We start from the raw sequence: 13,287 nt of genomic DNA, 5'->3' as shown, positions 1-13,287 counted from the left end.
TAGAGTGATCTGCACCCCAATTGGTGTTGTTCATGCACCGGAGAGCATTGAGGTGCTGCCAGAACTCTCGCTTACGCTGATGGAGGTGAGGTAGCCAAGTCAATTGGGCATCGAAAACCAGTCCTATGAATTGATACGTCTCCACTATGGTGAGTGGATCGTCATTAAGATAAAGTTCAGGTTCCAGATGAATGGTACGATGCCGACAGAAGTGCATGACTGGAAACTGGAAGCCGTGGGATAGAGCCCATGACTGCGCCTTGTGAATGGCTCCCTGCAGGTGCCGCTCAGAAACACCAGTACTGGAGGGGCAATATGAAATGCAAAAGTCATCCCACAAACAGAGAAGGGGAAACCGACGGCTCTACAGCTGCTGCTAGGCCATTGAAGGTCACTAAAAATAGAGATACACTCAATACGGAACCCTGTGGAATGCCATTCTCCTGAATGCTGGGGGAACTATGGCAGGCACCAACTTGGACACAGAAAGTACAGAGTGACAGAAAGTTTTGGATAAAAATCAAGAGCGGGCCTCAGAGACCTCACTCATACAATGTGGCAAGGATATGATGTTGCCAGGTCATGTCTTATGCTTTCCGTAAGTCAAAAAAGATGTCGACCAGATGCTGGCACCTGGAGAAGGCTCTTCGGATGGCAGACTCAAGGGACCCTGGCAGAAGCTGCCCTGACATGGAGCCAGTAGGCCACGTGACCCCAGGACCCAAACCAACTGCCGACACACCACACTTTCCAGCAGCTTACAGAGAACGTTGGTTAGGCTGATGGGCCGATAGCTATCCACATCAAGCGGGTTTTTACTGGGTTTTGGCATCGGAAAGATGGTGCTCTCCTGCCGTTGCGATGGAAATATGCCATCCCACGAGATCCGGTTGAAGATGATGAGGAGATATCGCTTGTAGTCAGAAGAGAGATGTTTAATCATCTGACTGTGGATCCGATCTGGCCCATGAGCTGTGTCAGGCCATTGTGCAAGGGCGCTGAGGAGCTCCCACTCTGTAAATGGGGCGATATAGGGTTCCCTGTGGTGTGTAGTGAACAAGAGGACTTTCCTTTCCATCCGCCGTTTGAGGGTGTGAAAGGATGGGGGGTAATTCTCCGAGGTAGAGGCTCGAGCATAGTGCTCAGCAAAGTGCTTGCCAATCGCGTTTGTGTCGGTAGAGAGCATGCCATTGATGTTAATGCCAGGGACACATTAGGGTGTGGTACCCAAAAAGACTTGGGAAGGTGACGCATGGCACCCAATGGCTGACACGTACCTCTCCCAACACTCCTGTTTCCATCATTTTATAAGCAGGCAAATGCGGGGACAGAGCCACTTAAAGGCTATTAGGTGCTCTATGGATTGGTGCCGCTTATGTTGCTGTAGAGCACGCCCATGCTCTTTAATTTCTTCAGTGACTTCCGGCGAGCACCAAGGGACTTTTGCTGGGGCACCCTAGAGAATGAGGGATCACATTTTCTGCCACAGAAATTATCGTTGTAGTGACCTGTTCAATCACAACATCGATGGCACCACGTGGCAGAGATTCAACAGTAACAGCAGAGGTGAAGGCTACCCAGTCTTCCTTGTTCAAAGACCATCTGGTAGGCGTCCATGGGCATGATGCCGGGGAGTGACAGGAAGATGGGGAAGTGGTCAGTACCACACAGGTCGTCATGTGCTCTCCAGTGGATAGATGGAAGGAGTCCTGAGCTGCAAATTGATAAATCAATGGCTGAGTAACTACCATGAGGCACACTGAAATGTGTGGTGGCCCCAGTATTTAAGAGGCAGAGGTTGAGTTGGGACAGTAAATTTTTTACATCTCTGCCATCGCCAGTAATCATGGCACTACCCTACAAGGGGTTATGGGCGTTGAAATCTCCCAGAAGTAGGAAAGGTTTAGGGAGTTGATCAATCAGTGCAGCCAATACCTTCAGGGGTACCACACCATCTGGAAGGAGATACACGTTGCAGATAGTTATTTCCTGTGTCGTCCATATCCTTACAGCCACAGCTTCAAGAGGAGTTTGAAGGGGCACAGGTTCACTACATACCGAGTTCAGGACATAAACGCAAACTCCACCAGACACACTATTATATTCGCTACAGTTCTTGTTATATCCCCTGTAGCCGCAAAGGGTAGGGGTCCGTGTTGTCGTGAACCAGGTTTCCTGGAGAGTAATGCAGAAAGCAGGTGTAAAGCTTAACTGTTGCCACAGCTCATACAGGTGGTGGAAAAAACTACCATAATTCCACTGGAGGATGATGTGCTCATCAGACTGGGAAGGCATGAAACACTCAATGAGGTAGTCTACACCTCAGCGTCACCTGTGGCCACCAACTTATTTCCTGAACAGGCTATATCCATTGTGTCTGAGGGTCTGGTGAGATCTAGGTACTCAGCAGATGCCAGAAACTTCGCCTCATCCTCAGACGCCCAGCTTGTAGACAGCAGTGGTGTGGGTGCCACTGCAATTCCCTTTGTCTTCGGGGTCTTCTTTCTTGATTTCTCTCATTGATCCTTAAGTTTCTCTGGCTGGGAGGGCTTCACTCATTCAGTCTCTGGGACTGAGGATGATTGGGAAACCCTAAAACCAGCTGCTTTTGGGCACTTCTGCCACTGGTGGGTGTCATCTTTCCCACTAGCAGAAACCTGGGAAGGGAGTAACCCAAGGAACCCCTTCCTAGCGACAGGAGCTGAAGAAGACTTATGCTTCTCTGGCTGAGAAGTGGCGACTGGTGTACCTGATGGTTGGGTGGGTGGGGGTGGGGGGGGGGGGTGGGGAGGAGGGACAGTGCTCCTGAGGTAGGTGGTGTGGGAGCAACAGGGAGGGAAGTGCCGCCCTCCCCCATCAAAGAGGCAGGTGTAGTTTTCCGGCTCTGAGAGCCGACTGGAACTCACGAAACTGATGGACCTACAACTATTCTCGTAGTGGCGGCATAAGAGGAGGTCATAGCCACAGGATGTAGGTGCTCAAATTTCCTCTTGGTGTTAGTGTAGGTCAGTCGGTCCAGGGTCTTGAATTCCATGATTTTCCTTTATCACTGTAAAATCCTGCAGTCTGGTGAGCAAAGGGGCTGGACATATGGCTTGACATTACAGTGGTAGACCATCACCTTGAGCTTCTCAGGTAATGTATCACCCTCGAAGGCCAAGATGAAGGCACTGGTGGCAACCTGATTATGCCTCGGACCCCAATGGACAAGCCAGACAAAATGAACTCCTCATCGCTCTAAGTTGGCACGCAACTCGTCGTCAGACTGCAAAACAAGGTCCCTGTGGAATATAATACCCTGGACCATATTTAAGCTCTTATGAAGCGTGATGGTAACAGGAACATCCCCCAGCTTGTTGCTAGTGAGTAATGCCCGTGACTGGGCAGAGGATGGTGTTATCAAGAATGACCCTGACCACATTTTGGACAAGCCCTCCAACTCCCCAAACTTGTCCTCAAATGCACTACAAAAAAACTGAGGCTTCATCGAGACAAAGGAGTCCCCATCAGCTCTTGTACATGCAAGGTACTGGGGCAAATAAGGTTCGCTGTCATCCTTAGCCTGGCATTCCTCCCATGGTGTGGCCAGGGAGGGGAATGATTTAGGATCATACTTCCTTGCATTGTACTGAGACTTTGAACGTTTAGAGACTGCTGGTGTTTGATCACCAGCAAGTGACAACGTGGTATACTTCACTGCGAGTCATCCGCCCTGATGCCACCCACTCCAACCAGGGGCCCTCCCCGCAGGTGCCATCCAGCCGCAGCAAAGGACACCTGGCAGTATGGCCACTGCCGGGAGTCCCGATGCCCCAGGATGATGGGCATCTACTCCTTGGCATACATGGGGAGTTAACAGCACAGGCATCAGCAGAGCAATGCCTGTGTAGTCAGGGGGCTGCAACCAACAGGGTACATGGCAGCCCCACCACAATGGACTGGCTATTGTGCTGGATATGAGGTGCAAGGAATTCCATGGTCCACGTCAGTGCATAAAATGACACTGCACAGTGGGTGGAGTAAAATGCCCCCAGGAAGGTGTCCTCGCTGAAGAGATGGAGGATGAGCGGGACTGCAGTGCCACGATGAGCAAGTGGGGTAATGATCTCAATGCACGATGCACCATGTAAGGCGCCCTTCCCCAATTGGCTCGCTCTTCAGGAAAATTTTGAAAAATGGAGGTCAAACCCTACAGGGGACCATCACATAAAGGCCGAAAGGTGTGACTCCTTTTAGTCGTCTCTTACAACAGGCAGGAATACCTCGGGCCTATTCTAACCCCTGGGCCCGCAGGGGGTTGCAAAATGTCTTTATGTTGAATCTTTAATTCAAGAAGTAGTTGTGCTTGTAACTACTGACTCGGTGGAGCAAATTAAGGACACCTGACACTGAGTATCTCTGTGGTCAGAGATGATGCAATAAGCCACAGCACAATGCTTTATGTTTCGCTCATAACAAATGTGGGCGTAAACTTGCTAATGCTGGTCGTGACCTTTACCAAGATGTTGAACTTGAGAGGTCATCATTGGTCATAAGTAAATCTGTCATCAATCCAAAGGTTGGTTTGAACACAACTGTGTTTTTACTAAGCACACTGCTGTGGAAGATCGTATGTTGCCCTTTCCCTTATCAGACCCTTGAAGTGACAGACAGCCAAACCAATGATCAAAAGCAAGGCCTTTGGAGCCATAGTCAAACACAGGGGGCATCAAATATTTGAAGTAGCAGCCAAATAACAACACCTCAAGCAACACTGCACTCAACTCTGGCAATGACAGCTAAATGATGTTACAATGCTGATACAATCTTGTCAGTGTCCAGGTAAGCACCAAAGACCACTACTACCACTGCATAGCTATGCCTCTCACGTGCCTTCGCCATCACAGTTCCATGACAATGATGAGTAGGTTTGTGTGTCCACACAAAAATACACCAGTCTAAATACACACACTGCTTAACCACACTAATCCTTACAGAGATGACAGTCAGACTTATCCATGAAGTGAATGATCCTTATTGATCGGCAGCCCAGATTGCATACAGTACAGCCACTGCTTAAAATCTCCCGAATGAAGAACTGTGAGTGGTATACATATACTTACCTGCCTAACACAAGCATCACCTTCATAAAGAATTCTGGACACAGTACCTGATCATATCACCCTTTTAATGGGCGCACCAAGGACAGACTGTAAATGTTACAGGGTCATAGTCTTATTCCTTAGAGTTTCTAATAGCAGATATTAGTTATTGGTGGTCGCTGTAAAGCTGGCCCATTCTTGATCGAGTTTTCTTGATGCCTGTGATAAGACAATACTGCTACAGTCTCTGAACAACAGAAAAATGGACATTTAACCATTTGGCTAGCTCTGTTTGCCTCTAATCTGCAACTGGCTGCCCACTATAGTTCAGCTGGTAAATGAGGCCCTCATATCATTCAACTAAGTCTGTTATACCATTTGTCTTCTCTTAATCTCATACAACGAACAGCCATCCCACTCTCAAATATATAGTCTGCTACACACTACTGGTGCAAGCAGATAGCAATGATATTGATTTGCATGTGGTAATTTTGTAGAGCACTGTTATTGTAGCAATACACTTATATGTCAATTTCTTTATATTTTACTACCGTATTGCTGACTTTAATTACTTTAAAGAAATATATTTTTTATGCCACTGTCTTGTTACTAGGTCTAGTTACAGATTCCAAATTATGTTCCTTCCTGGCATCAACCAGTTGCCAGTACTCAGTATTGAATGCACAATGCTGCTACACTGAGGATAAATAAAACAAACTCTACACTAAACTATCATTACTTTATCAATGCTTACTGTCATGGACATATGAAATAATAAAATCATCTTGAGCTTAAAATATACCTTTTCCAAGCTGGCAAGGATGATTTTAGGAAGAATAATCCTCTCATCTGGATTTCAATAAAAAGAGTTAGTTCACATGATTCATTGCAATGGAGGAAACAGCTGTTGTAAATGACGCAGGCGTGTGCCATGGTGGTATCTTCAGATATTCCAAACTGCATGATAGGCTGGAATATTCTCGTTTAGTAGCATTAAGGGGATGGGTGATGCTCAAGTCTGAGCACAGTGTGGTACTTGGGTAAGCTTTCACTAGACCAGTATTCTTAGGGTTACCCGCAATGTCAATGTTTTCTGGTCACTAATATTGCAAAACTCGTTTATGAATGATTCTGTCAGATGAGAATACCAACTACGGGGTATCTACTACTAGCTGCACAGAAGAATGTCTGTGGATGAGAAAAAAGCCAATCACATTGCAGCCACAGTGTTGATTAGCTACGAGGCCTAAATGCTTAATTTGGAGAGCTGCTTAGAAATCATTAAACTGGACAATCAGTAATGGGTTTTCAAGAAGGGAAGAAAACAAGTTTAGCAAGACCATGACGAGGAGAGTTGTCAGAAATTTTTGGCTTTGATAGACATACTTTATTATTTTTGGCTGGGCATATCATACTTTAAGGAGACTGGTTTGCTGTAGGTATAACTAATTGACAGATATGACTGTCAAAGTTAGGGTGTAGTGATCTGACCCTATTACATGTTGTTATTGGTGGCAGCCTTGAGTAAAATCAGGGAGTTAATGGTTATCTGGAGGAGACATTGGTCAAATAAATATACTTAGAAAGGTTTATTGAAGTGTGAGTAAACATTATTGTTTCTTTAGTGACTTTCTGACTTCATATATGTGAACTATTCTCTTGAGATTTTTCTGTACTGAGATACTGCAAAGAGCCAATTGATCAGAGATTGACAGAACTGCATATGTCCAGTCCAGCAGTTGGTTCTTCAAATTTATTAAAGGGCACTTGGACTGCTAAAGGTCGGTGGTTATTAATGACAGTTGTGACTTTCTAAATTCTCTCATGAGGCTGTCAGCCTTTATCAAATACTACACTGCTCACACAGTTAGGCAAAGAGTAGGTTCTCGTTTACCGATTAAGAGTTCCTTCACCAACAGTAGCACAATTAAAATGCACATAGGCATTGCATGTGTTCTGAAGGTCAAGAGTGTGTATACCATGGCATGGAAGTGATATAGTAATGTTGTGCAGTTACCAAAGAGAAGATGGTTAGAAACTTCTAGCCGAGGCAAAGCGTTATATTTCCATGAGCTTTTACCTCTATTACTCTCAGACTGCAATGAACAGTTGACTACAAATTTCGTGAATGGATAAATGCACCATGAGAGTGTGGATTAATATCTGTAATTGTTTAAACAGAAGCCTGGAAGATGTAGGTGTACAAACTAAAACACAATTCTAATTGCTTTATCTTTGTCTGGGTGAGGAGTTAAGCCAAAATATTAACCCATAGGACATCAGTGAATGAAAATATGCAAAATATGTTAAGTTACTGATTTCTACGCCCATAAATTTAGTACTTATTCTTATGGCAAAAGTGTTTAGTGGATCTGTTATATGTTTTTTACTCATTTAAGCATTCATCATTATGCACACCCAAGAACTTGGAACTTTTTGTCCTGTTTCTTACTTTTTTGTTGTCTACATTTACAGTAGATGGGTTTTTCTTTACAGTACACAATTGGATGAATTGTGTTTTATTCAAAGTTTAATGCTAGTCCATTAGGGCAAAACCAGTTAATGACTTAAACAAAACCATCAATTACTATTTTCCTATGCTTACTTGAATGCTTGAAAATAATGCTTTTATCATCTTCCTAAACGACTAATTTTGCCTCCTGATTCAAATAAAATGGTAGATCATTAACAAAGAGCAAGGACAGTAACGGATCCCAAGATCAAACCCTGCAGATTGCCCATTGTGATTTCTTCCCATGTTGGTGAGACGGCATCTCTGTTCATATTACTCAAACATCCTAGCGTAACTTTCTGCACCCCACTTCAACAGGAACTATACCAGGCATGTGCTGGACACTATATCCCATAAAAATTTAATTTCTCTAATAGAATATTATGAATGACAAAATCAAATGTAATAAGTCACAGAACATCCCAACTGATGATAGTTATTATGTGCTCAGTGAAAGTATAAAAAGCTTCCTTTTGAAGTCCAAACTGTGACTCTGATGGGACCATGCCACGATCCGACATATAAGCAGGCCGAAGGCCAGTCAGAGTCAGTTGTGATGTGACCTGTGCAATGCGTGGCAAGTGTGCTACTGGTTTGTCTTGGATGCTAATATCATGGACGCTATTTGTCATTGGAAAAACTTTGACATGGTACAAACTGAACTTTTTTGCTTTGGGATATGGACTTGAGTTAGCTTGCACTGTTTCAGAGGAGCGTCAGATATATCTCTTACTGTAAATAAGCCTTGCAGGTCCCCATTAGCTCAGGTGTAGCACACCTTTACAAAAGACACTAAACCATATTTCTAGCTCACTTTTCTTGACAGGTTCCTTTAGGAAATTTGCATTAAAATCACTACACATCAATAATCCCTTTTTTCTGCCTGAGACATCACAATAAGGAAAAGAAATTGGTCATGAAAATTTCCCAATTATCCAGTGGAAATCTGTATACTGTAACAATCACAAATGTTATACTGTACAATAAATCACAAGCAAATGTTTCTATATCCTAGCCTATAAAAATGTACTTATCTCCATATTTTTGAGTTCACAGTCATTTTTATAAGAAAGTGACAACTTCTCCCTTATCCATGGTGGATCTAAGCAGCTTATTTGTAACCACTTAATGAGAGATTCTGTCTCATTGGCCATAAAGTGTTCAGACAAACAAATACATTTCTTTCCAACAGCTGAGATCATCTTAACTAACAGCTCATTTACTTTATTTTTTATCCCTCTCACATTCTGATGAACCAAGTTGACATTGTGACACATAATTTAGTTTTTAAAGGATATACAATATTGGATTTCTGTGTGGAGTATGATTGCCTTAAGTCGCCCATTTTATGTTCACAAATACAAAGGTGTGTCAAACATGGAAAAATAAAAAATCACAATTATAATATTTAAAAGAAGGGTTCTGAATAATAGACAGGAGAGAAATAAATTTTTCTTTAAATTTTTTTAATTTATGAAATCAATATCACAGCCCTATAAGTAACACACACAAGTTTACACAGCACATAAGTATGAATAAGAGTAACAAAACTGTGATCTCAATTACATGACAGTAAATGTCAGCACAGTGAGGACAGGGTATATTTAAGAGATGGCATGGATATTTTTAAGCACAGACAAACTTCAAAGGCAATGTGGTCATTGTGTTAGAAATGTGTTATTCCAGCTCCTTATCTTCTTTTATTTGTCTTTCCTTCTTACAAAAAATAAGATATCAAACAGGTAGTGGTTTTCAGGATATTTGTTTAACACTGTGTTTCAACATGTGCAAGAGAGCATAAACAAAACCTCTTAACAGCTGAAGACACCATTATGTAGGCACTGTTTTGGCACTCAAATCTGAAAATGAGTAAGGTATAATTATTTTATATTACTACATATAAGCAACAAAGTAGCTAATAACAGAAATGTAATACATGCAAACAAGAATTTAAAAAGTAAAAATAATGAACTCTCAAGGCATATTTTGAACAACTTGTAACAGAATACAGAAAGCACAGAAACCTGCTAAGAAATCATGACATATGTTGTACTGCTGACCATAAAAATTGTATACCATGCATGTGCCACATAACAAATGTCAAACTGGCATGAAGTGCAGTTTATCAGTCAGCGACATTGCTGCTCGTTTTTGTTGTAATCTCATAATTTGTGAGAATATGGAATTGATGCAAGAGGATCAGTGCCAGTTCCTACACAAGGTTTGCATTTCAATTCCATTTTCTGACATTTTGACTTTTCTATATAATTCCACATTATTTTCGAACAGCTTCATGGAGCTTTCAATTTTATTCAAAAGATCTGGGATATATAATAGGAACAGAGACAGCCCTGTGACATCTTTGGTGTACACCAAAAATTACTTTTATATCTTTCACACCATTAAGAACAACATATTGAGTTCCATCTGGTAGGAAGTAACTGGTCAAATCACATATCTGGTCCAATATCCCACAAGCTCATCTTTTGTTCACTAAGCAACAGTGTGGAACTGTATCAAACATCTTCTAGAAGTCGAGGAACACAGCATCAACATGTGTACTATTATCTACTGCCACCCAAATTCCATGAAAGTATAGACTAATTAGTTTCACAAGGTTTATGCTCATGGAATAATGTTTATTCCAATGCTGTAGATTTCCAGTTTCCAAAAAGGTGCTAAAACATACATGCACTACTGGCCATTAAAATTACTATACCACGAAGATGACGTGCTATAGTTGGGGAAATTTAACCGACCAGAAGAAAATGCTGTGATATGCAAATGATTAGCTTTTTAGAGCATTCACACAAGGTTGGCGCCGGTGGCGACACCCACAATGTGCTGACATGAGGAAAGTTTCCGACCGATTTCTCATACACAAACAGCAGTTGACCATCGTTGCCTGGTGAAACGTTTCCGACTTTGATAAAGGTCGGATTGTAGCCTATCGTGATTGCGGTTTATCGTATCGTGATTGCGGTTTATCATATCGTGATTGCAGTTTATCATATCGCGACATTGCTGCTCGCGTTGGTCGAGATCCAATGACTGTTAGCAGAATATGGAATCGGTGGGTTCAGGAGGGTAATACGGAATGCCGTGCTGGATCCCAATGGCCTCGTATCACTAGCAGTTGAGATGACAGGTATCTTATCTGCATGGCTGTAACGGATCATGCAGCCATGTCTCGCTCCCTGAGGCAACAGATGGGGACGTCTGCAAGACAACAACCATCTGCACGAACAGTTCGACGACGTTTGCAGCAGCATGGACTATCAGCTCGGAGACCATGGTTGCGGTTACCCTTGATGCTACATCACAGACAGGAGCGCTTGCGATGGTGTACTCAACGACGAACCTGGGTGCACGAATGGCAAAGCGTCATTTTTTCGGATGAATTCAGGTTCTGTTTACAGCAGAATGATTGTCGCATCCGTGTTGGTGACATCGCGGTGAACACACATTGGAAGCGTGTATTCGTCATCGCCATAGTGGCGTATCACCTGGTGTGTTGGTATGGGGTGCCATTGGTTACACGTCTCTGTCACTTCTTGTTCGCATTGACGGCACTTTGAACAGTGGACGTTACATTTCAGATGTGTTACGACCCGTGGCTCTACCCTTCATTCGATCCCAGCGAAACCCTACATTTCAGCTGGATAATGCATGACCGCATGTTGCAGGTCCTGTACAGGCCTTTCTGGATACAGAAAATGTTCGACTACTGTCCTGGCCAGCACAGTTTCCAGACCTCTCACCAACTGAAAATGTCTAGTCAATGGAGGCCGAGCAACTGGCTCGTCACAATACGCCAGTCACTACTCTTGATGAACTGTTGTATCGTGTTGAAGCTGCATGGGGAGCTGCACCTGTACACACCATCCAAGCTCTGTTTGACTCAATACCCAAGCGTATCAAGGCTGTTATTACAGCCAGAGGTGGTTGTTCTGGGTGCTGATTTCTCAGGATCTATGCACGCAAATTGCGTGAAAATGAAAATGTAATCACATGTCAGTTCTAATATCATATATTTGTCCAATGAATACCCGTTTATCATCTGCATTTCTTCTTGGTGTAGCAATTTTAATGGCCAGTAGTGTAAAACATGTTCGACAATTCTAAAATAGATTAGGTAACAGTATATGCCTAAAATTATACACATCTGTCTGCCAACCCTTCTTGAGAATGGGAATCATCAATACCTTCTTTTTCTAGTCCTTGTGTCTTGCATAATCTGTACAGAGTAATACAGGTATCTCATTAGGTCCTACTGCCTTTCTCATTTTTAGTTATTTTCCATTCCACTGTCACTTGTCCTAATATCTGTCACTTCCGTGTTTGTGCAATGAAAGTGAAGGGAACCGTACGAGAATTTTCCCCAGTGAAACAATTTTGGAATGCCAAATTCTGTATGTTGGCCCCCTCGGTGTCTACAACTACTTTGGTGTCAGTATTAATATTAAACAACAGGATAAACAGCTTTACTCCATTTACTGGCTTCACACAAGACCAAAATTACTTTAGAATTTTTCATCACATTGGTTACCAGAATTTTACTTTCGGGTTCATTGAATGCTTCTCACTTTCCTCTGCTTACATTTATTTTGGCTTCATATAATTTTTGTTTGTCAGTTAGGTTTTGCCGTTGTTTAAATTTGTAATAATGTTATCTGGGTATTAAACCACAGCACTCTTTTTTCCATTCCTCACAACCTTGCTAGGGATATAATTGTCTTCAGCATACTGTACAACGATTTTAACTATTTCCATTGACATTCCACATTCTCACACCTATAAACAAATGCTGAATGTCAATTGTTTAAATGATCTTTGAATGAAAGGCTAGTTGTCTTCACCAAGACAGCCAGCTATGCAAAGAAACAGAGGATGACCTCTGTTAGGCAGAAACATTTTGCAACCTTTCCTAACATTACTTTTAACACCAGTAATCACTGATATTATAATAACCATACAATAACTGATTCCCTCTTTTTTGTTTCTCAATCAGATATTTTATCTCGGTTAGTTACCATGAGTGATTTTCCAAGGTAATTTTCAGAGAAGACATTCACAACAATCTCATATGAATCCTTGTCCGTGGCACCAGTTCCACCAAGAAATTTTATCTCCAAGTGGTCTTTGAACCATTCTGTCACTAAAGCTACTGAGGCAGGTGATCTATAAATGCATCCAATTAATATGCTTGACCTAATTTTAACCAGACTATTTTCTATTTTGAACCAGTGATAACACCATTAGATCTTATCAAGTTGTTCACAGCACTACAAATGCCACAACTGGTGTCCATCCTATCCTTGCAGTATATTCTTAAATAGGAATTCAAGTCTCAGCTGCTACTGTGTGGTCATTATTATTGTTATAAGCAAGATTATTTGTAGGACTTTATAATGAATGCTCCTGCAATCAGTACCACATTAAGGTTTCCTCCTCCTTATCAGCAAAGATGAAACCCCTCTGTGATGTGGCTGAGCTAGTCCTCTTTCTGAATATGACACTTAATTCATCATCAAGCCTATGGATGGGTTCTTCTAACCAGAAGAGCCCTCAGGTACCCACTACATGAAGAGCTGCTTCCTTTATGTAGGGTACAAATGACCTACTCAGTGGGACCCTACAATTCTACATTTGACAACAGAAATGAAGAATTTATCATTCAAGACTGTTGCAAAT

The 13,287-nt window shown here is 42.4% G+C and overlaps 1 protein-coding gene across 4 annotated transcripts in view; it reads right to left on the bottom strand.

Moving 5' to 3' along the window:
• Window positions 1-9,076: 9,076 nt before the first annotated feature.
• Window positions 9,077-13,287, bottom strand: part of LOC126184650 (Bardet-Biedl syndrome 2 protein homolog) — a 183,716-nt gene continuing 179,505 nt past the window's right edge. For all 4 annotated transcript variants that reach the window (XM_049927126.1, XM_049927125.1, XM_049927129.1 and 1 more), the window contains one exon: window positions 9,077-9,452. The gene's annotated coding sequence lies outside the window, so the exon portion shown is untranslated. The remainder of the gene's footprint in view (window positions 9,453-13,287) is intronic.

The sequence above is a fragment of the Schistocerca cancellata genome, chromosome 4 (assembly GCF_023864275.1).
Source record: "Schistocerca cancellata isolate TAMUIC-IGC-003103 chromosome 4, iqSchCanc2.1, whole genome shotgun sequence".
Lineage (NCBI taxonomy): Eukaryota > Metazoa > Arthropoda > Insecta > Orthoptera > Acrididae > Schistocerca > Schistocerca cancellata.
The sequence above is the reverse complement of the archived record's forward strand: the minus strand, read 5'-3'. Positions and strand labels throughout refer to the sequence as shown.